General features: G+C 35.0%; 1 protein-coding gene and 1 pseudogene across 11 annotated transcripts in view; one reads left to right on the top strand and one right to left on the bottom strand.

Moving 5' to 3' along the window:
* The window catches only part of NBEA (neurobeachin), a 674173-nt gene that overhangs the window by 6074 nt on the left and 645911 nt on the right, over positions 1-22188 (top strand). The gene's annotated exons all lie outside the window — the stretch shown is intronic.
* On the bottom strand, positions 17199-18538 carry LOC140615693 (chromobox protein homolog 3 pseudogene; annotated as a pseudogene).

The raw sequence follows: 22188 nt of genomic DNA, 5'->3' as shown, positions 1-22188 counted from the left end.
GGTTTATTAGGATCTAATATCAGAATTTGAGGATTCATATTCATTTTTTATGTTTTTGGCTCTTGGGTAAGTTAAATGAATTTTGAGTAGGCATGACCCTATTATTAGGAAGTAGAGGACCAGTTTCTGAAATTATGATCAACAGTAAGGTCCAGACCCAAGATCCTGAAATAAATGAGACTCATTTAATGTATTGTCTAGTTCTATGACTAGAAAAGCGTGTTGAGAATATGTATGCATTATATAGGCCTTACTATACATGTAAATGTTATTTTAAACTGGAATATGAGGAGAAATAAGAGTCTGATAAGACTTTTCCTTACAGTAAACCTATGTGTATGTCAAATATATAAGCACATGACAAAGATTATGTTATTATTAGCAAGGAATGCATACGGTGCTTTGAGTAGAAATTAAAAAGTTCCAATATGTCATATTACCAGGAGTAGTGGACATCTCTTGTTTTTGTCTGTCTAGGATACATATTTCCCTTTTTGGTAAAGATATTGCAGTTGCCTTTGAGGAACCACTTATCCGCCACTTTTGGTTCAGCTGTTTAGGTGGGTTGGGCATATTTACCCAGGCATGGCTAGAATCACTATGATTGGTGTAGGGATGAACATTTTAACTCAAAAGGAGTCACAGGGTCAGTCATAGGACTTGTGCTGAAACTCTATAGGGGATGCTGAACTGGTAGATTCATCCTATAGCTATATTGAAGTGCCTATATTAGAATTTGACTAAGTATGAAGAGAGAGAAATATTATATACATATATATATATATATATTTAAGATTTATTTATTTTACAAACTGTGAGCATGAGCATTTGCATGAAGAGGGGTGGGACAGAGGGAGAAAGAGAACCTGGAGCAGACTTCCTGTTGAGCGTAGAGCCCAATGCTGGGCTCAAAGCTGGACTTGATCCCATGATCTCCCAAGGTCATGACCTGAGGTGAAATCACAAGTTGGATGCTTAACTGACTGAGCCAAGAGAGACAGAAATAACATTCTTGAGCCCCTGGAGTTCCCTGTGATTATATTCTAACCATTAAATTCTCTCTTTTAAAATTTATTATTATTTTAGCTTAAAGTCATTTTAAATTGGATCTTTGTCACTTGTAAATGGAAAGAATCCTTACTAGCATAGACTTTAGGAAATGGATGTTGTAAGGAACAGACCTTAAACGTTGAAATGGAGTATAAGGCAATGAGGACTTTGCTTTCCCCTAGAAGTTACTTTTAAGGAATTGCAGAACACCTGTTTTAAATTGTCACCTGTGTTATCTTTGCCTATGGGATTACTGAGGTGGTAACTTTAGTGATATTGTAGTGTTTTGGCCACTTTTTGTGGCCTTCATTGATATTGTTTCATAAGAGGGCAACTAGCTTTGGTACAGGCGGGTGTCCTTGAAAGCAGAGAGAGAAAATACTGTCTTGCCAAGTAAGAGTGGCCTTTTCTGCATAGCAGAGAATCAGAATATCAAGAACTTTGAAGGTTGAAGAGGCTTTTTTTTTTTTTTTTTTTTTTTTTACCCCATGCTAAACTTGGTAAGAGGAAAGGCAAGAGGTTAAATTAGAATCACATAAAATTCTGTTTTATAAGCTTCTCTCAAGCACCTCATGCATTATACTCTCAGCTTCCTGACCAAAGTAACAATCCAGTTACTAAAGAGCTTTAAAAGAGAGTGCTTCCAGGGAATGAGTAAGAGTATAGCCTGTGCCTCCTCACCCAGGTTATTGTTTCAAATTGCTTCAAGGAAAATCACTAAGCTGAGGGTGAAGGGAATGACTGCCATGAAAGTCTATTGCTGGGAGACTGAATATTGTTAGGAAATTTTTAGAAGTCGGAAACCTTTTTTTTTTTTTTTTTTTGGTATATTTTTTATTGGAGTTTGATTTGCCAACATATAGTATAACACCCAGTGCTCATCCCATCAAGTGCCCCCCTCAGTGCCTGTCACCTAGTCACGCCATCCCCCTGCCCACCTCCCCTTCCTACCCCTTGTTCGTTTCCCAGAGTTAGGAGTCTCTCATGGTCTGTTACCGTCTCTGATTTTTCCCACTCATTTTCTCTCCTTTCTCCTATAATCCCTTTCACTATTTTTTATATTCCCCGTATGAGTGAAACCACATAATGTTTGTCCTTCTCCGATTGACTTACTTCACTCAGCATAATACCCTCCAGTTCCATCCATGTTGAAGCAAATGGTGGTTATTCATCCTTTCTGATGGCTGAGTAATATTCCATTGTATATATAGACTACATCTTCTTTATCCATTCATCTTTCAATGGACACTGAGGCTCCTTCCACAGTGTAGCTATGGTGGACATTGCTGCTATAAACATTGGGGTGCAGGTTTCCCGGCGTTTCACTGCATCTGTATCTTTGGGGTAAATCCCCAGCAGTGCAATTGCTGGGTCGTAGGACAGATCTATTTTTAACTCTCTGAGGAACCTCCACACAGTTTTCCAGAGTGGCTGCACCAGTTCACATTCCCACCAACAGTGCAGGAGGGTTCCCCTTTCTCCACATCCTCTCCAACATTTGTTGTTTCCTGTCTTGTTAATTGTCACCATTCTCAGTGGTGTGAGGTGGGATCTCATTGTGGTTTTGATTTGTATTTCCCTGATGGCAAGTGACGTGGAACATTTTCTCATGTGCTTGTTGGCCATGTGTGTGTCCTCTTTGGTGAAATTTCTTTTCATGTCTTTTGCCCATTTCATGATTGGATTGTTTGTTGTTTTGCTGTTGAGTTTAAGAAGTTCTTTATAGATCTTGGATACCAGCCCTTTATCTGATATGTCATTTGCAAATATCTTCTCCCATTCTGTAGGTTGTCTTGTAGTTTTTGTTGACTCTTTCTTTTGCTGTGCAGAAGCTTTTTATCTTGATTAAGTTCCAATAGTTCATTTTTGCTTTTGTTTCCTTTGCCTTCATAGATGTATCTTGCAAGAAGTTGCTGTGGCCAAGTTCAAAAAGGGTGTTGCCTGTGTTCTCCTCTAGGATTTTGATGGATTCTTGTTTCACATTTAGATCTTTCCACCATTTTGAGTTTATCTTTGTGTCTGGTGTAAGAGAATGGTCTAGTTTCATTCTTCTGCACATGACAGAATTTTCCCAGCACCATTTACTGAGGAGACTATCTTTTTTCCAGTGGACAGTCTTTCCTGCTTTGTCAAATATTAGTTGACCATAGAGTTGAGGGCACATTTCTGGTTTCTGTCTTCTGTTCCATTGATCTATGTGTCTGTTTTTGTGCTAGTACCACACTGTCTTGATGATTACAGCTTTGTAGTATAACTTGAAATCCAGCCTTGTGATGCCCCTGGCTCTGGTTTTCTTTTTTCAATATTCCCCTGGCTATTCAGGGAAAAGATTGGTAAACTGTACCTTAACAAGATTCTGGCTTTGATGCTAATTCAGTTGACTGAAGTTAATTGATCAAAAGGTTATTATGATTTTAGGAAAACTACTTCTTTAAGTGACTTTAAGTCTGGTAAATGAAGACTTGTGTTCTTTTCCTTCTAAGGCAGTTCTAAGCTTAGGTAAGAGGAAGTAGGCTGCTAAAGCAGTGTAGCTGCTGGACAGAAAATCTAAGGCCATAAGGGTAGATGGACAAATGAGGTCTTCTGATCTAGGAGAAATGAATACATCTGAATTGGCTGAACAAGGAACTTCATTGCTAGGATAAGAAATTCTTGCCACTCTAACCGGTAGTGTATGTTCTGTGCTTCAAATTAAGGACCATGGTTTATCTTTGCCACTCTTCTAAGTAGGAATTATTATTTATGTTCTTTTATCATCCTATGTTAAGTATCAGGGAGATAAATTTGTTATATAGCTATATGTTGTCAGATAATGACATACCACCAAAAAGAACGCACATTTGGACCTGACCAATTCATAGCACAAAGATTTTATTTATTAGACTTGTAGCTTGATGCAGTAACTTGAGTTGTCTTTGTCTATTCCTTACCTCCTCCTCACCCTGCATCCCCTTAAAGTGATGAGTACCTTTTCTTTTTTTAATTGTGGCTAAGGTAGTAACATTTTTAAACATGGGTATTAAAAATTATGTATATAAGAAGGTGTATAAGGTGTATGGGGCTAGAATATTACAATTTTCTATTGGTTTTGGCTGCATAATATCCATTCTTTCTGCTGCTAACAGTTTTAGATTTTTTAACACTCCTTTGAGGAGTCATCCCTTCTTGACTCTGTTTATATGGTTTGGAGTTTCCCTGGATTCCTTTCAGCTTTCCTGAATATGAAACAGAATCTGGACCTGGCTCATCAGTAACAACTTTTGGTTAAAAATCTAGCTGCACATCTGAGTAGCTTGGTAACTTCTTTCATTTGTCAGAGGAAGAGAAAGATACCATTGGAGTGGATACGACGTTTAGAATATAAGTCTATATTTGACTGGTAGTCTGTTACCATGAAGCAGAGTGTACTTGAGAATGGACCTATCACAGAGGCACTTAGAACCAAGAGAGATTACGGATGACATCTTTGGAACCATTCGTGCCCAACATATCCCCAGACTTTTCAATGTATTAATAAGCAAATATATTTCCTGTTTTATTTTTTTAAGCTAGTTTGAGTTGGGTTTCTATCCACTGCACCCCAGTGATTCCTGACCAATATTCTAAATTAAATTAAAAAACAAAAAACAAAAACCTTAGGTGTTAGGTATTACAGGACAAGTCATAAGAAAAATATTAACTTGCCAATGGAATTGCTCTATTTCAAGAAGAAATATATGTTGCTAACTAATACAGAAATTTATTTTCACCAACAACATAATAGTGATACACAATTGAAAACAAATGATTAAAGAGAAAATTGCCATTGTTTCCTAGGCATGCTAATTTTTTTTTTTTTTTTTTTTTTTAGGTTTTTTAATAGAAAACGTGTGTGCATAGGTGGGCATGAGCTGGAGGAGGGGCAGAGGGAGAGGGAGAAGCAGAGTCCTTGCTAAGTAGGGAGTCTGATGGTGGGGTCGGGGGCAGGGGCTCCATCCCAGGATCCTGAAATCATGACCTTGGCTGAAAGCAGATGCTTAACCTACAGAGTCACCCAGGGGCCCCACTAAAGTAATCTTGAATGATGTTGTAGGGCATGTAAAATGTTAACAGCTGTTCTGAATGACATTTTAACCTATGTCTTAAGAGATTTCAAGAGATTTTTGTTGTTAATCTTAGTTCTTTAGACTAAGGAAGAATTACCTGTGGACAAGTATGAGCAATAAATGTAATTTTATGACATTAAGAAATCGGCAACAACATAAATGTTCAACGATAGAAAAAGGTTAAGGTTAAATAAATTATTTTACTTCCGCATTATGATATCATTTAGCCATTAAAACTTTATATGCCTCAGCTTCCTTATATGTAAAAGGAGATATTTAACTCAAGGTTGTTGGGCAGATTAAATGAAATAATATATGTAAAGCATTTGATACACAGTTTATTTAAGGCTTACCATTGTTACCTTTATTCTTATCTTGAATCTGAGGATCATCTGATCATAGAGAAAAGATAATGATCTAAATAAAACTGAGCTATTCTCTTTTAGTTTGGAGTTCCTGAGCCCTGTGAATCTGTCAGGGAAGGGGTCTCAGGTACTATAGATCAGGCTTTCCTGGTGAATCACAGGAGGTCTGTTCTCTGGCATTCTGCATAGTCTTTAGTAGTACCTGAGGTAGTTTTTCCTAATTACTTAGTTTTGTATAAGGAAGATGGAAAACTGGGGAAGGAACAGACATGAAGTAACACAAGTTCCTTTGCCTGGGATCACTTCTATCTCTTCCTTCCCTCACATGGCTGAATTTTGCATACAGATATAGTAGGATACAAATGGTGATCCTAGTAAATAATTCCTCCCTTTGGGAGTATTAGCTTAAATATTTAGGAGACTACTTGAGTAATAAGTCTAAGGGGCAAGTTAGAGGATTAAAAACTATTTTGTGATCAGTTTTTTTGGGAAAATATTAATAGCTCTTAACTGTTTAAAATACACTTGTAAAATTGTACTGTGTTAACTAGTCCTCAGAATAACTTCTTGTTCAGATACCATTCCTCCTCTACAGATGTGGAAACTAAGGCTGCAGGAAATGTGAAGTAGTTAGATAAGGCTATTAAGCAGCAGAGTTGGGACTCATGCCTTCAGATTCAAAAGCTAGAGTCTTTTATATTATTAAACAAAGTGAAGCTACTTAGAAATTATTCTAACGGCCAGCACTATATGAAGAGATGATGTTGGAAGGGAGGGTCCAGCCAACCTCAGTGAGTTGGTGTTGTTGTAGGGAATGCTGCCCTTGGATGACTCAGGACTAGCTGTCTACAGGAAATCAAAATGAATGCAAGACAATTTGATGGATTTGTATACAAAAGTGATTTTAGCAAAACTATATTGTGAACTATTTATTTTTGAGTTTTGAGGAATAATTGGTTATACAGTATTATAAATGGTAACTAATTTTGAATTGTTTACCTTTTCTTAGGCTAAATGTTGGTACTTTGGATATTACCTTGAACCAGAGTAATAGCATGCATTAATATATTTATTTTATGTAGAAAAAGTAGATTTGTTACATATTCGTATTAATTAAATGAACCCTCACGTATATTATGTTTGTTTGGGTAGAACAAATGAGTTATAGAAGTTATTCTAGAGGCTAGGTAACATAATTTCCAGTTTGTAATTGTAATTCTTCTCTCGGTTTAGGAAAGTAAAGCAAACATTGATAAATGGCAAATTTTATGGAAGTGTAAATATCTAGATATATTTATCTTTAGCAAATACCTTCATTTTTCTTAGAGAAATAACCTGCAGCTGATTTAAAGATGGCATATACATATTTCTACTGTTACCTTAAAAATTTTTACTTATGGGGAGGGAATTGGCATTTAATAGATTGGGTTTGGTTTCATACCTTATGTTTTTAATATCCTCTCCCATCCCCTTTGAAGTAATTGTGATTTTACTTTAGTATAATAAGTAAACGACAGCTGAAGTTAAGTGGCTTGTTCAAGTTTGCAAAAACAGTTTAGTTGCAGAAATGAGACTCAAAGCTGGATGTTCCATTTTCAGGTTCATTGCTCTTTAAAATATACAGAAGCCTTTAATGATGATGATGACAGTGATAGCAGCTTGCTCTTACTGAAGCAGTATGTTAAGCATATGATGTGTATTATTTCATTTTATCATCTTGATAAATGTAAAATCTTCAATGAAATAAAATAGTTCTTTCTGAGTTAAACTAAGTCTAGTATCTTAAAAGAGAAGTGTTAGCTTCAGTTATATAAGCAATATTTTATTATAAAAGGTCATAAAATTATTTTACTTGATTTGTACTAATTCTGTATAACTTGATTACCCTTTCAAAGTCCTTGAATGTAAATTATTTAAATTAGTTTAAAAATCGTATGAGATATGAGTAATCCCTGGAAAATTGTTTTTTTTATTATACTGAGGGGGCCAGGAGGGCATGGCTTGGCTCTCGGGGGGGGGGGGGGGGGGCATGGTGGGGGGCCTCCCAGGCAAGGTGGCCCCTCCCCACCAGCCCACCCCCCACCTGCACTTAGTTTCTCCTCTGGATCAAACACGTAATAAAGAGAATGTTTGGAATCTGAAAAAAAAATTTGACTGTTACTTGCCAAATAATTATTGCATTTCTCAAGTCATCTTATTCTTCCACCTTTGTCTAAAGAACACCTACTTTGTGTTTCAAGATTTAATTCTCATCCCTTCCATAGGCCATACCTTCTTTGGTCTTTCCCTAAAAGCTCTTCCTGCCATCTTGTGCTCTCCCATATTATTTTGTACATTCTTCAGATTCAGCACTTGCACATTCTATTTTAAATATTTGTTTAAATATTCAAACTACTCTAGAGCCTCTGAATCCCTTGAGATCAGAACATTGTGTTAGTCACCTTGGTATCATGAGTACTTATTGTAGAATCTGGAATTTTGTACTGCTTATTGAACTTGTTTTTGGAATGAGAATTTTTTTCACATGTGATATAGTTTGCTTATTTTGGTCACTTTTGACTTGGGTATAAATTTTGTCTTTGCAGGCTTCTGTGATTCTCCTGATTTCTATGTTTGCCTCTTTTTTAACATTTCAATTTTTATTTTTCCCGGTGTGTGTGGGGAAAGCTAAAGATATTTAGGTGTATATATTCATGGTTTATGTTTAAAATAAAGTTTAAATTTGAAAAGGATCATAGAGTCTTCAGATCTGGTGAAGTAGCCTGATTCTATCACTTGCCTAGGCAAGGAAAGAGAACCAGATAGGTCAAGATCCTGTGGTTTTAAACAGACTAGGACTTAACACTTAGATTCCCTGACTCTTAGTTCAGTGCTGTTTTTCATTTTATCTTAGTGCCTACAGTTCCACTTTGCCCCAGCTCATTTCAAACAGGAGCATGCTTTTGTTTTGTTTTGTTCTGTTTTTTTTTGTTGTTGTTGTTGCCCCCCCCCCCCCCCCGCAGGCTCAGGATATTTAAAGTAATGATTAAAGAAATTACTGAGTAATCCTAACCTAGTGTTCTATTGCCAGAGTAAAGATACTCATTGGGCATATAAAAAAGAATTGCATAGTCCCTCCCTTCAATTAACTGAAGTTTCAGCACAGGAAATAGAAGAATAAGCAGATAAATTACAATGGTAAATAGGGATATTACAAAGATTTAAATAAAATGCCATAGAGACAGTGGATCCACTAACTTTTCCTGAAGGATTCTAGGAAGGTCACATTGTTAGGTGACTTTTGAACTGGATCTTAAAGGACAAGCAGCTATTTTCAAAGATAAAAAAAGGAAGAATGGAAAAGCTTTCTACAAAGAGGGCATAGTTTACATACAGACTCAGATCATTAGGGAGTGTTTCCATGGCTTTGTCAATGTTAACTACAATCTATAGTTAGGTCAACCTTATTTCTTCTTATTGAAATCCCTCTGTTTTAATCCATGAATGTTCACATTTTTTTTTTCCCTTCTCAGGCGTACTCAGGAGATTAACATTTATTAAAGTCCAATTCAGTGAATTATTTCAGGAGTTCTGTATATGTCGGTAACTTTTTTGTACTCATCCAGACTTCTGATAAGTTGACTCTTTAACATAGAAGGGTATACCTTTTTCCTGTCAACTTTTCCTTTCTTTTGACTGTTGAAAGATATAATATTTGTTATACTGTTGTGTAATAATTATGTATACATAGTAGGCATTCAATAAATGCTAGATGAATAATGTATAAAAATAAAGGAATGGGGTGCCTGGATGGCTTAGTTCTAGAACATGTGACTCTTGATCTTGTGATTGTGAGTTCGAGCCCCACATTGAGAATGGAAATTATTAAAAAAAAATAAAATCTTTAAAAAAATAAGGACAGATTCATATAGGCAGAGGATAGAGGAAACTTATTTTGAGTGTATGGTACCTGAGAAGAGAAACTTAAGCTGAATAGATAAAATTTAACTGATGGCATTGACTTCTATTTCTAGTACTTTTTTTTTTGTAATAATAAATTTATTTTTTATTGGTGTTCAATTTGCCAGCATACAGAGTAACACCCAGTGCTCATCCCATCAAGTGCCCCCCTCAGTGCCCGCCACCCAGTCACCCACACCCCCCGCCCTCCTCCCCTTCACTACCCCTAGTTCGTTTCCCAGAGTTAGGAGTCTTCCATGTTCTGTCTCCCTTTCTGATATTTCCTACCCATTTCTTCTCCATTCCCCTATATTCCCTTTCACTATTATTTATATTCCCCAAATGAATGAGACCATATAATGTTTGTCCTTCTCCGATTGACTCATTTCACTCAGCATAATACCCTCCAGTTCCATCCACGTCAAAGCAAATGGTGGGTATTTGTCATTTCTAATGGCTGAGTAATATTCCATTGTATACATAAACCACATCTTCTTTATCCATTCATCTTTTGATGGACACCGAGGGTCCTTCCACAGTTTGGCTATTGTGGACATTGCTGCTAGAAACATCGGGGTGCAGGTGTCCCGGCTATTTCTAGTACTTTTTGAAATGTGTAATTACTGTCCTTCTAAAGATATTGATGCTTTGTTTGTACTACAAATTAATTGTTTGGATATGAATTTCATATATGTGCATTTGAATAATGTTTGTTTTCCTTAGTGCTTAGCTTGGCAGGTATTTCTATGAGTGGTAAGATAAGTTGGGTTTTATGAGTAGCTAAGGAGAGCTACACACAAAAAAATAGTTTGCAAAATCTCCAGTTATTTGAACTCTTACTAAAAGAAATGGTCTTTTCCCTTTAACACATTGTAGCCATATGCATGAGACTAAGAGAATAGACATAAGGTATGTTACCAGGTATTTTCTAAAACCTGTTATTCATGATATTTCCAAATTGATGTGTTCCCCTACTATCCTAATCTCTGAAACTCCACAGATCATTTTTGGGGAGATGCCGTGTAGTTTTTATATGCAGTATTCTCTTAAAGCCATAACATTTTAAAAATGTTCCTGTATACTATATCCAACTGGGAAGGAATATGCTTTTGTTGGGAAATGAATGTCTCCAAATAAATCCTTTTATTATTAACATTTAAAATCAGTTTCTGATATGCTATATTAATTTAGCTATATCATTTAGCTATATTTTAGTCAATTTTTAAAGATAATGTTAGGCATCCAGCACACTTATCTTCAACAAATAGGCTTGAGTATCTTAAATAAAATGTATTTTTAATGGTGGTAAAATGTGGCTTTAGAAGTCAGTAGAATTTATTTTTATTTTTTCAAATGTCATTACTGCTAGGTTTATTTCAAAGTTAACTCCGTTTATTCAAAGTCTTTATGTCCTTTATTATTGTGATAAAATATACAATAGGAGAAAATTCAATAGTATAACCATTTATAAGTGTGCAGTTTACTGGCACTACTACAAGTAAGTACATTAGCATTGTTGTGCAACCACCACCACCATCCATCTCCAGAACTTTTTTCCATATTCCTAAATTGGAACTCTGTACCAATTAAATAGTAACACCCAGTCCTTTTTCCTCAGGCCCTGGTGACCACCATTATACTTTTCTGTCCCTGTGAGTTTGACTGTTCTTGGTACCTCATACAAGTGTAATCATATAGTATTTGTCCTTTTGTGTCTGGCTTAATTACACTTAGCATATGTCTTCACAGAATAAGAGTTTTTTATTCAAACTCGTCTCCATTGACAACACAGATAAGATATTCTGGAGACTATATTTCTATGTTACATTTATAAATTCATGATCCGCATGCATCACTTTCTTTGTTGATGTAACCAAAAAAACACGTCTCCAATAAGAAAAAGTAATCTCTATATGATTCAGGTTCTTTACTCCTATTTCTTGAATATTACATGGACTAGAGATATACAGACTATAGTAAATAGTTTTTTAAAAAAATATACTCTCTTTCTCTCATTTGCTTTGTTCCCATAATACAGCTGCTCTTTGATCCTTTTATCCTGGAACTTGTCAAAAAATCACCCCATAGTACTAACCCCTTAAATTCTTAGTATTCTTCTTTCCTCTAAATTACAAAGCCTAAAATAATTTCCATTTAGATTGGTAAGACAGTCTCAGAGGGTGGGGGAAGTGAAGGCCTTCACTTCTGCAGGCCAAGCCAGAATTCTCTTGAGTAAGTACAGAGAAAGGAAGACCAGAACACTCACATGTGAATAATTCTTGTCACCTAAAAAATTAATTAATTATGGAAGACAGCAGCTAATTTGTTACAGTGACTTCAGTTTCTTATGGAATATTCAGTAGTGATTTTGCCTCAATTCCTCCTTCATTAAAAAGAAAACAAAAAACCTGTAATTTATTTTTCCTTAAGAGTTTTTTTTTTTAAATGTGCTTCCATTAAACAATCTGTTTTAAAAGAAAAAACCTTTTCTCTAAAATTTATCTATCATGTTATCTACCTAGTTACAAGCTTTGAGAGAGCATGCCCTTATCTGCTTGAACTCACATTATATAGTACACAGCTTCTGAAGATGATGTTTAGTTTTAACCCTTTTTTCCTTTGTCTTAAAGAAATAACATAATTTATTCATTTTCTTTTATACCATTGGTCTAGTTTATCTTTTTCTTTTAAATATTTTATTTATTAATTTATTAGAGCACATGCAAGCTTGTGTGTGGTGGGGTGGGGGAGGCAAGCCGACTCCATGCTGAGCTTGGAGTCCAGTGGGAGGGAGGCTTGATCTTATGAATCTGAGATCATGACTTGAAACAAAATCAAGAATCAGATACTTAACCAAATGTGCCACCCAGGTGCCCCTAGGCCTAGCTTATCTTAAATAACTTACTAAATTAATTAATTAATTAATAAATCATGGCTATACTTATGTCATTTTAAAGTCTACTGAAAACTTTGTCTCATTGTAAGTTTGTCTTTTTATATATTTACTACTTGTTTTGAAGTGCCATTTCTTTGCTTGTGTGTAGCTATACTATCCAGTGTAGAAGCCACTACATTTTGGGGCTATTGAGCACTTCTTACAATGTGGCTAGTAAGAATGTAGATGTGCTTTAAGTTTAAAATACATACCATTTTTAAAGACTTAGTCTGAAAAAAAAAGTAAACTATCTCATTAATTTTAATGTTGGTTACAGGTTGAAATGAAAATATCTTGGTCATGTTGCCTCTTGGGTTATTATAATATAAATAAGATATGTATATATATTAAAGTTAACTTCACCTGTTTCATTTTACTTGTTTTAAGTGGCTATCAGATAAACTTTTAAATTATATAGGCTCACATTATTTTATTTTTTGTGTACAGCTAACTTAATTATTAGGTATATAGCTAACTCAGTAATTAGGTCTCGTATTGAAAACTTTGGGAAGTAAATTACACTTTGCATGATTTCCTAAACTTACCATGTAGTTACCCTTTATCTTTGAAGAAAAAAAGATTCACTCTTAGAGTATGTTCTAATAAGTAAGTATTAGTAAGTATAAGTTCAGTAAGTAGGGGATGATGGATTCAAATTTTTAAGTTGTGGTTGAGGGAAGGGACAATGAAGAGATTTTCCCAATACCTGATGAAGGTTCTCATACATACTAAGTACTCAATATTAATTTTAAAAAATGTTTAGGTTGAGATTTGAAAAGGTGGTTGATGGTAGGATATATGACACCTATATTTTACTGGGTAAAAGCTGTAGTTTAAATACACCTATGTAAATTTGGGCCCCTTGGAGAGAGGGTTTGGTTTTCATTGCCTCCTACCCTCTTGAGGTGAAAGAGCTAGATCTCTGTGGGCATTTGTAGTTCATGAATAAGAGAGAAGGTGGAGGAAGAGAAGTGAGGATGTTAGAAATTATTTTGATTTTCGTCAGTCTCATAAAATCAGAATTCTAAAAATTTTATCAAAGTGAAGTTAATGGTTTTCTGAAATCTAGAGGAAAATTCAAGCTGGCTTGATACAGTTCAGTATCAGGATCACCATAAATAAGTCTTTTTCTTTAACCAGTCTGGTATAAGTACTGTTTTGAATTTTTCTTCCTCTGTAAGGAAATTCTGTTCCCTCCCACTGCTGAAAAGATGCTGATTATAGTTTTTTCATAGAGTTCCAGAATTGAAAGAATGTTCCAGAAAAAAAATGTTAGAAGTTAGGTCAAGTATAATTATTATATGTAAAAATGCAGTAACTATTTATAAGGTAGCATATTTACTTGTCTAGGTTTTTAAGAGTTGAGATTTAATGTTCATCTTTACCAAAGTTTGACTTTCCACATTGTTGTCTTTGGAGTATCTGTTACTATGAATAAAATATGCTAAGGTGTGAATTATTTTTTTGCTAGCGGTTAATCTGTTCACATATTTGTTTCATTGCTATTATTGTTGAAATCATCCACCTGGCAGGCAGCGGACCCTAATTGAGTGGGATTGTAGGCTCATTCTTTTAACCATTCACTGTACTAAGTTTAGATTCAAATGGAAATATAACCCATTTTCTTGGTCTCATTGGTACCACACAGGGCCTGAGTGAACTCATTGGTCACAGTTCAACAAGATTGCCTAAATGGTCATGAAATTGTTTTGAACTATTAACATTTTCTCATCTGGGATCAAAAGCATTCATTTTTAGGATGATTGGCTTATTTTAGGGATGGGTTGAATAGCTATTGAAGAAGCATTTTTCTCTGTGAAAATACTCTTAGAAACTTCTATAGGAATTATGTTGAGCAAATATATTTTAGTCAGATTTACTGATTTAAGTTAATTATATTGGGCTCTTTTTATTTTAGAAATAATGTTTAACCTGATTAGTGATTGCACTCTGAAAGGTAAACTAATATATTTTAGTTACTGTGTGACAAACTGTCATTCAGAATGACAGCTGAATCTAATTACATTGAAAATTATGCTGCCAAACTCTGAATAAATTGAAGATGACCTGCTTAGGAAATATGGGATATAGACATTTACAACATAGATTAGTTCCAAGGAGAGAGTGGTTGGGGTTTTGGATCAATATCATAAAGTGTTTTGTATCTTAGAGCTCTAATTTATTATCTTTGTATGTAAAAGGAATAAAGATATATTAATAGAGAGGTAGTTTATTAGAATACAATTTGATAATTAGATGTATCACATTTGTGATATATGTTATTATTAAGAAGGGCCTCTATTGGGGATCCCTGGGTGGCTCAGCGGTTTAGCGCCTGCCTTTGGCCCAGGGTGCGATCCTGGAGTCCCACATCGGGCTTCCTGCATGGAGCCTGCTTCTCCCTCCTCCTGTGTCTCTGCCTCTCTCTCTCTCTCTATGTCTATCATAAATAAATAAATCTTAAAAAAAAAAAAGAAGGGCCTCTATTAATATAATTTATTCCTGAAAAAAAACCAGAGTTCTTATAAAAGCTTTGTTTTGTATTGTGATAGGCGGATATTAATGTTTAATATACACTGTTATTGAATTATATAGCATTCTATAATTGACTTAATTACTTTTCTTTTTTTTTTTTTTAAAGATTTTATTTATTCATGAGAGACAGAGAGAAAGAGAGAGGTAGAGACACAGGCAGAGGGAGAAGCAGGCTCCATGCAGGGAGCCTGATGTGGGACTTGATCCCGGGTCTCCAGGATCACACCCTGGGCTGAAGGCAGCGCTAAACTGTTGAGCCACCCGGGCTGCCCTAATTTGTTTTCTAATTGACTTAATTAGATTAAAGATTCTCGAGTACTATGTTTCATTTGCAGGTAATCTAGTTTTTTTTTTTTTTTTTTTCTTCGCCCTTACTCCTATTCCCTAAATAATGGTCTACTGGGTCTGACTGTATATACTCATTTTCAGCCTAGCCTCCGTATCTGACTACATACTCATTTTGTTCAAACAAATATTTATTGAATACTCACCATATATAGTGCTAGGCACTGAGGATACAATGATCAAAACAAGTCCCTGCCTTGGAGTTTTTAGTACTGTAGAGAGTGACAAATACAGGCATTAAATGTATAAACTCTGTGATAGAAATAAATTAGGATATAGTGGGCCACACTGAAGGGGCGATGTACTATTGAAGTCAAAGGAGTAGTTCATACAACTGGTGATGCTTGAGTTGAGGTTTGAAAGGTGGTTGAGGCCTGTCTAGAGCTGTGCAGTCATATGGTAGCCACCAGCCATATGTAGTCAGTGACCATATGAAATATTCTGAAAGCATAAAATACACACTTTATTTTGAAGACTTGAATAAAAAATATAAAATTAATAATTTAAACGTATTTGTTACATGTTGAAATGATATTTTAGATATATTGGGTTAAATAAAATGTAACGTAATATCTCCTATTTATGTTTTCCTCTAATGTGGTTAATAAAATTTAAAATTACATATGTGGCTTATATTAAATTATTGAGCAGCACTGGTTTAGAAGGAAACATCTCAAAAATAAATGAAGCATTAGAAATACAGAAATAAACTAATATGCTAGCATATTTTCTTTCTTTATATGTATGTGTATATCTGTGTCCACGTATACTTCTACATACAGACACATATATATAATCTTTATATTGTTTGAGCCACTCATATTTTGGGTATTCCTGTTATGTGTCAGTATACCTCATCCTAACTAATGCATTGACTTAATAGCAGCAATTTAAAAACCACATTTCATTGGGGAAAAACTTGTTCTCCCTGCTCTGGTAAAAATTGCCTAAATAATTCATGGAAATCAATATGGCAACAAATTAAAATGCATTTTATTGTCAGCAAGTACTTTGAAAGGCAAATTATAAAACATTGCTTCAGAGTTGAAGAAACAATTATAATACAATGTAGGAATCTGTTTTGTAGGAATTAGATGAAAGTACTATTACTTCTAATGTGTTTTGCTAGATATTTGCTTATATTATTTGCTAGACTGTTTCTTTTTTTTTTTTTAAAGGAATATAAAACTATTTATTGACCACTGTTTACCAGTATTTACAATAAAGTAAACAATATACAGTTGGATAACATTCTGACTACAGGGTTATCGTTTTTCCTGGTTTCTGCTGAACCAGTAGTTCAAATACTGAGAAGATTGAGCCTACATGTTAAGAATGAGTTGGGGTGGAGAAAAAACATGCAGGTCAAGAATTTGGATTATAGAAGTCTGTCCACCCATTTATTCCAGCAGGTGCTAAATTGCGAACATTTCTAACCACCTGGTTATGATTAGGTTTCCATGAACGAAGTCTTAGATGCTCCATGAATCATGACCTTTTAGTCAATACAGCACAAGGGTTTTCAACTTCTTGAAAAGGAATGGTTCACTAGAAGGAACTTTTAAATATCCATTTAACTAAGTTTTGCTCATCGGGCTCCCGGTGCATGGAGCCTGCTTCTCCCTCTGCCTATGTCTCTGCCTCTCTCTCTCTCTCTGTGACTATCATAAATAAATAAAATTAAAAAAAAATAATAAAAAAAAGGGGATCCCTGGGTGGCACAGCGGTTTGGCGCCTGCCTTTGGCCCAGGGCGCGATCCTGGAGACCCCGGATCAAATCCCACATCGGGCTCCCGGTGCATGGAGCCTGCTTCTCCCTCTGCCTATGTCTCTGCCTCTCTCTCTCTCTCTGTGACTATCATAAATAAATAAAATAAAAAAAAAATAAATAATAACTAAGTTTTGCTTACCTAATTAAAGTACACCAAAACTTGGTGAACTTGTCTAGTTTTGCCCTTTGGGTGGGGAGGTTGTTGGTGGTGATTACAATTTTCCTTTCAGGGATCTTGCAAATAAACTTGCATTTATGTGACTGTAACTAGGGATATTGATTCTGATATGGCTGCTTTTAAATTGTCCAATTTAGATTCTTTACATTATATTTAAATTGTCCAATTAATTACAAAATTTGAAAGGTTAAGGCTTCAGGAAAAATTTCAATGTAACTTTGATTTATTTCTTAAGTTGCTGAAAATGATAGCATCCCAGAAACATGGCCTTATCCATGGTTATAAAATGCTGTTTTTGTTTTGGTGAATGTTTCAAAAATAACAAAAAGAAAAGAAAACCACTTATGTATGTACTTTTAAGTATACACACAAAAAGCCCTAAATAAACAAAAAACCCAGAATGGTCCTTAGGCATATAGGAGTTTAACACAAATTCTGACTGAGTAACAACTATAAAGATTTCCCCCAACATTTAGAAAAGGTATTCTCTGATGCAGGGGGATAATATGCCATGGTCTCAAATATTCTTTTCTGATGAAGGAAACAACTACAGAAAGCTTTTATTTGTTCAAAGTAACCAGTGCTATAGATGCAAAAAATCCCAACAACTCCCCCAATACTACTTCAAAACAAACATATCAAACTTGATTTTCATTAGAATGTTATTTCTTCACACTAATAAACCAAAAAACAAAGACCCAGATTTTATATATATATTTATATATATAAATGCAACGCAAACAATTACTGAGCTTCATCTTCTGGACAAGAATGCCAAGTTAGTCTCTCTTCATAAAATGCAATTACAATTTGAGGACACTTCATATTTGCCTCTTTTGCCAGCACCAAGTCTACCTCATCTGAATCTTTTCATTTCATGAGAAACATTAATTCTCTACTGCTGTCTGTGGCACCAATTATTCATTCAGGATCAAGACCTCTGACAAAGCCTCTTGGTTTATCAGCAGCATCTCTTTTCTTCTTTGATTTGCTATCATCAGATTCGCTGTCAGATAAAGATTTTCTTTTTGTACCATCTTTTTCTTTACCAGCTTTTTGAGAATTAAGAAATGCTTCAATTAACTCTGGACAATCTAAATTTTCTTCAGGTTCCCAAGTATGGTCAGCATCTGTAAATCCCTTCCACTTCAGGAAATATTCCACCTTCCCATTCACTACATGGCGGTCAACCACAAATTCTTCAGGCTCCGCCTCTTCTACTTTATTAATCTTTCCATTCTGTTTCTTTCCCATTTTTTGCAATGTAGCTTTATTGGAGGCCATTTTTTATTGCAGACTTGAAGAGCTATTATTCACCGCCTCCGAGCTGCTCCGGATCCCCTGCTAGACTGTTTCTTAATGAAATACATGACTGCTTTTTGTGAGTTACTGTTAAAAAATATATGCGAAGATACACTTTCTGGAAATTAATGTTTGTCCTATTTATCATAACCAGAAATTGAGAAGTAACATTATCTTAACCTGGAAAGGAGAATGTATGGTTTGTTATTTACTTGATTTATCAGAATCAGGGTCCCCTATTGTATTTAGATTGCTAATTTTAGTATTAATTATCAGGAGTACCATATTTTAAACAGGACCCTGAATTAAAAACTAGGATTCTGGAATGCTCAGATTTCAAAGATTATCTGGTTTTCAGACATTGAAACCTAGCCCCAAGGAAGCTACTGATTTAATCTGGGCTACACAGTTTTTAAATTGCCATGCTTTAAGACTAGATAAAAGGTCTCTGAATTTCTAGTCTAGCAATTACTTCTATTGTATTCAATTTGAGGTTCTTGAGTTTGGCTAGTGTATTAGTTTGCCAGGGCTGTTGTAAAAAATGCCTCAAAGTGGATAGCTTGCACAACAGAAATTTATTTATTCACTTTTTTGTGAGGGAAGAGCCAGGGGAAGAGCATTATTTAGTTTACTAGGTGGTTAGTAGGCAAACACTTGATACCCTCTGTATCAAATTAATACTGGAACAAAATTGGGACTGACAGGTGCTAGAAATACTGGATTGGGCAAAGAACTGTTGTGAGTAGCTTCTTGGTGATTCACAGCAATGTCCAGAGTAAAATACCCATCATAGGTAGTGTTCTAGGGCTGACTTGCCTAAAAGCCAGTGCTGTACATTTGGATAATTGTTTAGTTTTTGAGAGTTGGTGGTTTGTGTTGTGGTCTTCCATTATAATTTTAGAATATACATCAGCAGCATCCTTGGATGCTCTTAACCCTGAAAGAGTTCTAAATAGTTGATGGAGAGGAAGAGATTAATTTCAACATTTTTATTTCTCGGTGGTGTTTGGGAGCTAAATTGCTTATTCCTAGGGATAGTATGGTTAAATCTGGGATGGAATGGTATTGGAAAGATGATTCATTTCTTTAAGGACTTCAGATTCTAAAAAGAGAGACTGATGTGTAAATTAAATCATAATAAGTAATGTGATCAGGCCTTTGTGGTTTGACTAATCTGCATTCAAATCCTGGTTCTGTTTTTTATTTCTCCTGTGATCTTTAGTAAAAAAAAAAAAAAAACTGTGTGTTAGTATACAATATCCTAGAAGAGAAAGTGACAAACTATTTGCAGAAGTCAGGAAAGACTTTAAGGTGGAGGATTCTTTTGAGATTGTCTTTGAAGGGTGAGCAGGAGTTTGCTGAGTAGATAGGGTGGAGTGAGAGCATTCTACATCTGGAAATTTCAATCAGCATAGTGTGTTTACACTAGTACCTTCTTTCTTGGAGTGTTTTTTTTCTCCCGGCAAATTACTACCTATCCGATATTTAGAATTTAGCTTAAGCTTCTATGTCTACTATGGATTCTTCTCTAACTCAGTTAATTCAGTAACTCCATGACACAGGCACTTCTGTACCCTTATTACACATGAGACCAGTGGGGCTGGGTGAAATTGAAGCTAAGGACTTTGGGCAATGTGGAGGAAGAAGTTTTGGCAAGAGTGACAAGAGCAAAGCAATACATACATTCCATGTAAGCTGATCTGATTAGATAGACTAGTGTTGTCTTACTCTCTCAGTATTTCTTGTGTTTCTCTCCTGAAACAAGAGGTTCGGTCAGAGAGGACAGCTTGTTCACTGGGGAAGTGTGTATAGTGGGTGTTTCTTCTAGCTCCATCTTGTACCTTTTAGGCCATTTATACCTATGAGCTGATGTATCTGACTATATTTAGATTTATGAATTAGTGTGTAAATGCTATATGAGTCAAATCTGTTTTTGTATCCTGGTTTTCTGTAAAGAGCTTGGCCTTTGTGGTATGATTAATCTGAATTCAAATCCAGGCTCTGCCTTTTCTTTGCTTTGTGACCTTGAGCCAAGTACTCTATCTCTCTGAGCTTCTGTTTCTCTTACTCTTTATATTTGTATCTACACACTGGGTGTGTGTGTGTGTGTGTATGTGTGTGTATGAAAATACATATATATGAAATGAAATAGCTGTTATTTTCCCTTTTATTACTTTCAAGTGGTAACTGTGTATGTGAATCATATATATGATAGCTCATTATATTATCAACTGTTTCTGCTTCTATAACAAATGTTCATTTAGTACATTGCTATTGAAAAGGTGGCCACCAAAACAGGCTTGAATATTTGTGAAATGTTTCTTGGTCTAAGAGGAGATAAGGAGCTTGTGCCAGAATGTAAATCAACTTTGTAAGCACATTGTTTATTTCAGATAATTGTTTTTTTTTCCATAACAAAGCTTTCTTTATGAAAGAAGCAGTATGTTGATTGATGTTCTGTTTCAGTCTCTTTATTCATTGGCTGATACTCTGAATAGCATGAATGGAGAGTACTTTTGGGTGGTACCTTTTTTTTTTTTTTTTTTTTTTTGGGTGGTATCTTTTGAACAAAGTGTAGTTTTACTTATGTTGTTATTCTTTTTCCACTTGTTAAAAAAGTTTGCTATTAGTGAAAAGATCATTCATTTTGGACTTGGATTCTAATCTTGGTTTTGTTACTAATTAGTTGGGTAAGTCATTTAAGTGTTCTAGACTTTATTTTGCCTGAAAATACTGAATTAGATAATGTTTGTGGTCCTCTCAGGCTTTCGCATGCTAATAATCTGTGATCTTTCAGTGGTCTTTTTTTTTTTTTTTTTTTTTTTTTTTAGAATCAGAACATAGGTCTGATATTAAAGTAGAAAATAAAATACGTTTGGATAGAAACATGCTTTCAGAAGCTTTTTTAAAAAATTGGTGTTTTTATTAAACTTCTGTCAACTGTATGTGAAGAAGTTGGTCCTAAAGATATAATGATAAAACTGTTTTTTGTTCATAAGTAGTAATATCCTGGAGGAGATAGACAAATAAAATATATAAACATAATGGGTAATGTGTTAGTGATCTGTACCATAAATGTTGAAATAGGAGGCAGTGAGAGACTAATTCTCTAAAATATGAGTAGGCAAACATTATCTATAAAGATCCAGGCATTTTAGGCTTTGTGGCCATGTGTTTCTATCACAGCTACTCTGCAGTTGTAGTGGAAAGGTAGCAAAATTATTTTTTGACCTCAACTAGGTGTCCTATACTTCAATTTTGACACTAACAACTCAGAGTTAGTACAAACCGTATTACTGACTTCATAATTGAACTCAGTCTCCAGCCCCCAAGTCACATGCTTCAGACTGACCATGAGTCACCTTGTTAGCATAACCTTAGGTATAACCAAAAGGGACTAATTATAGATAACAAAAGACGGCTATGAAATGACAAGGGTTTTGAAAGTATGTTCCAGAAGCTGGGGGCAAAGACCAAATATATATATTTAATTATACTGTAGTCAAACAATATATCCATGAATAGGCATGGCTGTGTTCCAGTAAATTCTCATGTACAATAAAGCAGCAAGCTAGAATTGATCTGTGGGCAATAGTTTATAGACCCTTGCTCTAGGAAAATAAGAGTAGCTTCACCAAGAAGATAACATTTGAACTATATCTTCTGTTTCTTCAGTAATTTTT

The sequence above is a fragment of the Canis lupus genome, chromosome 24 (genome assembly GCF_048164855.1).
Source record: "Canis lupus baileyi chromosome 24, mCanLup2.hap1, whole genome shotgun sequence".
In the NCBI taxonomy this organism is placed as follows: Eukaryota; Metazoa; Chordata; class Mammalia; order Carnivora; family Canidae; genus Canis; species Canis lupus.
Note: the sequence above shows the minus strand (reverse complement) of the source record. Positions and strands in the feature narration are given on the sequence as shown.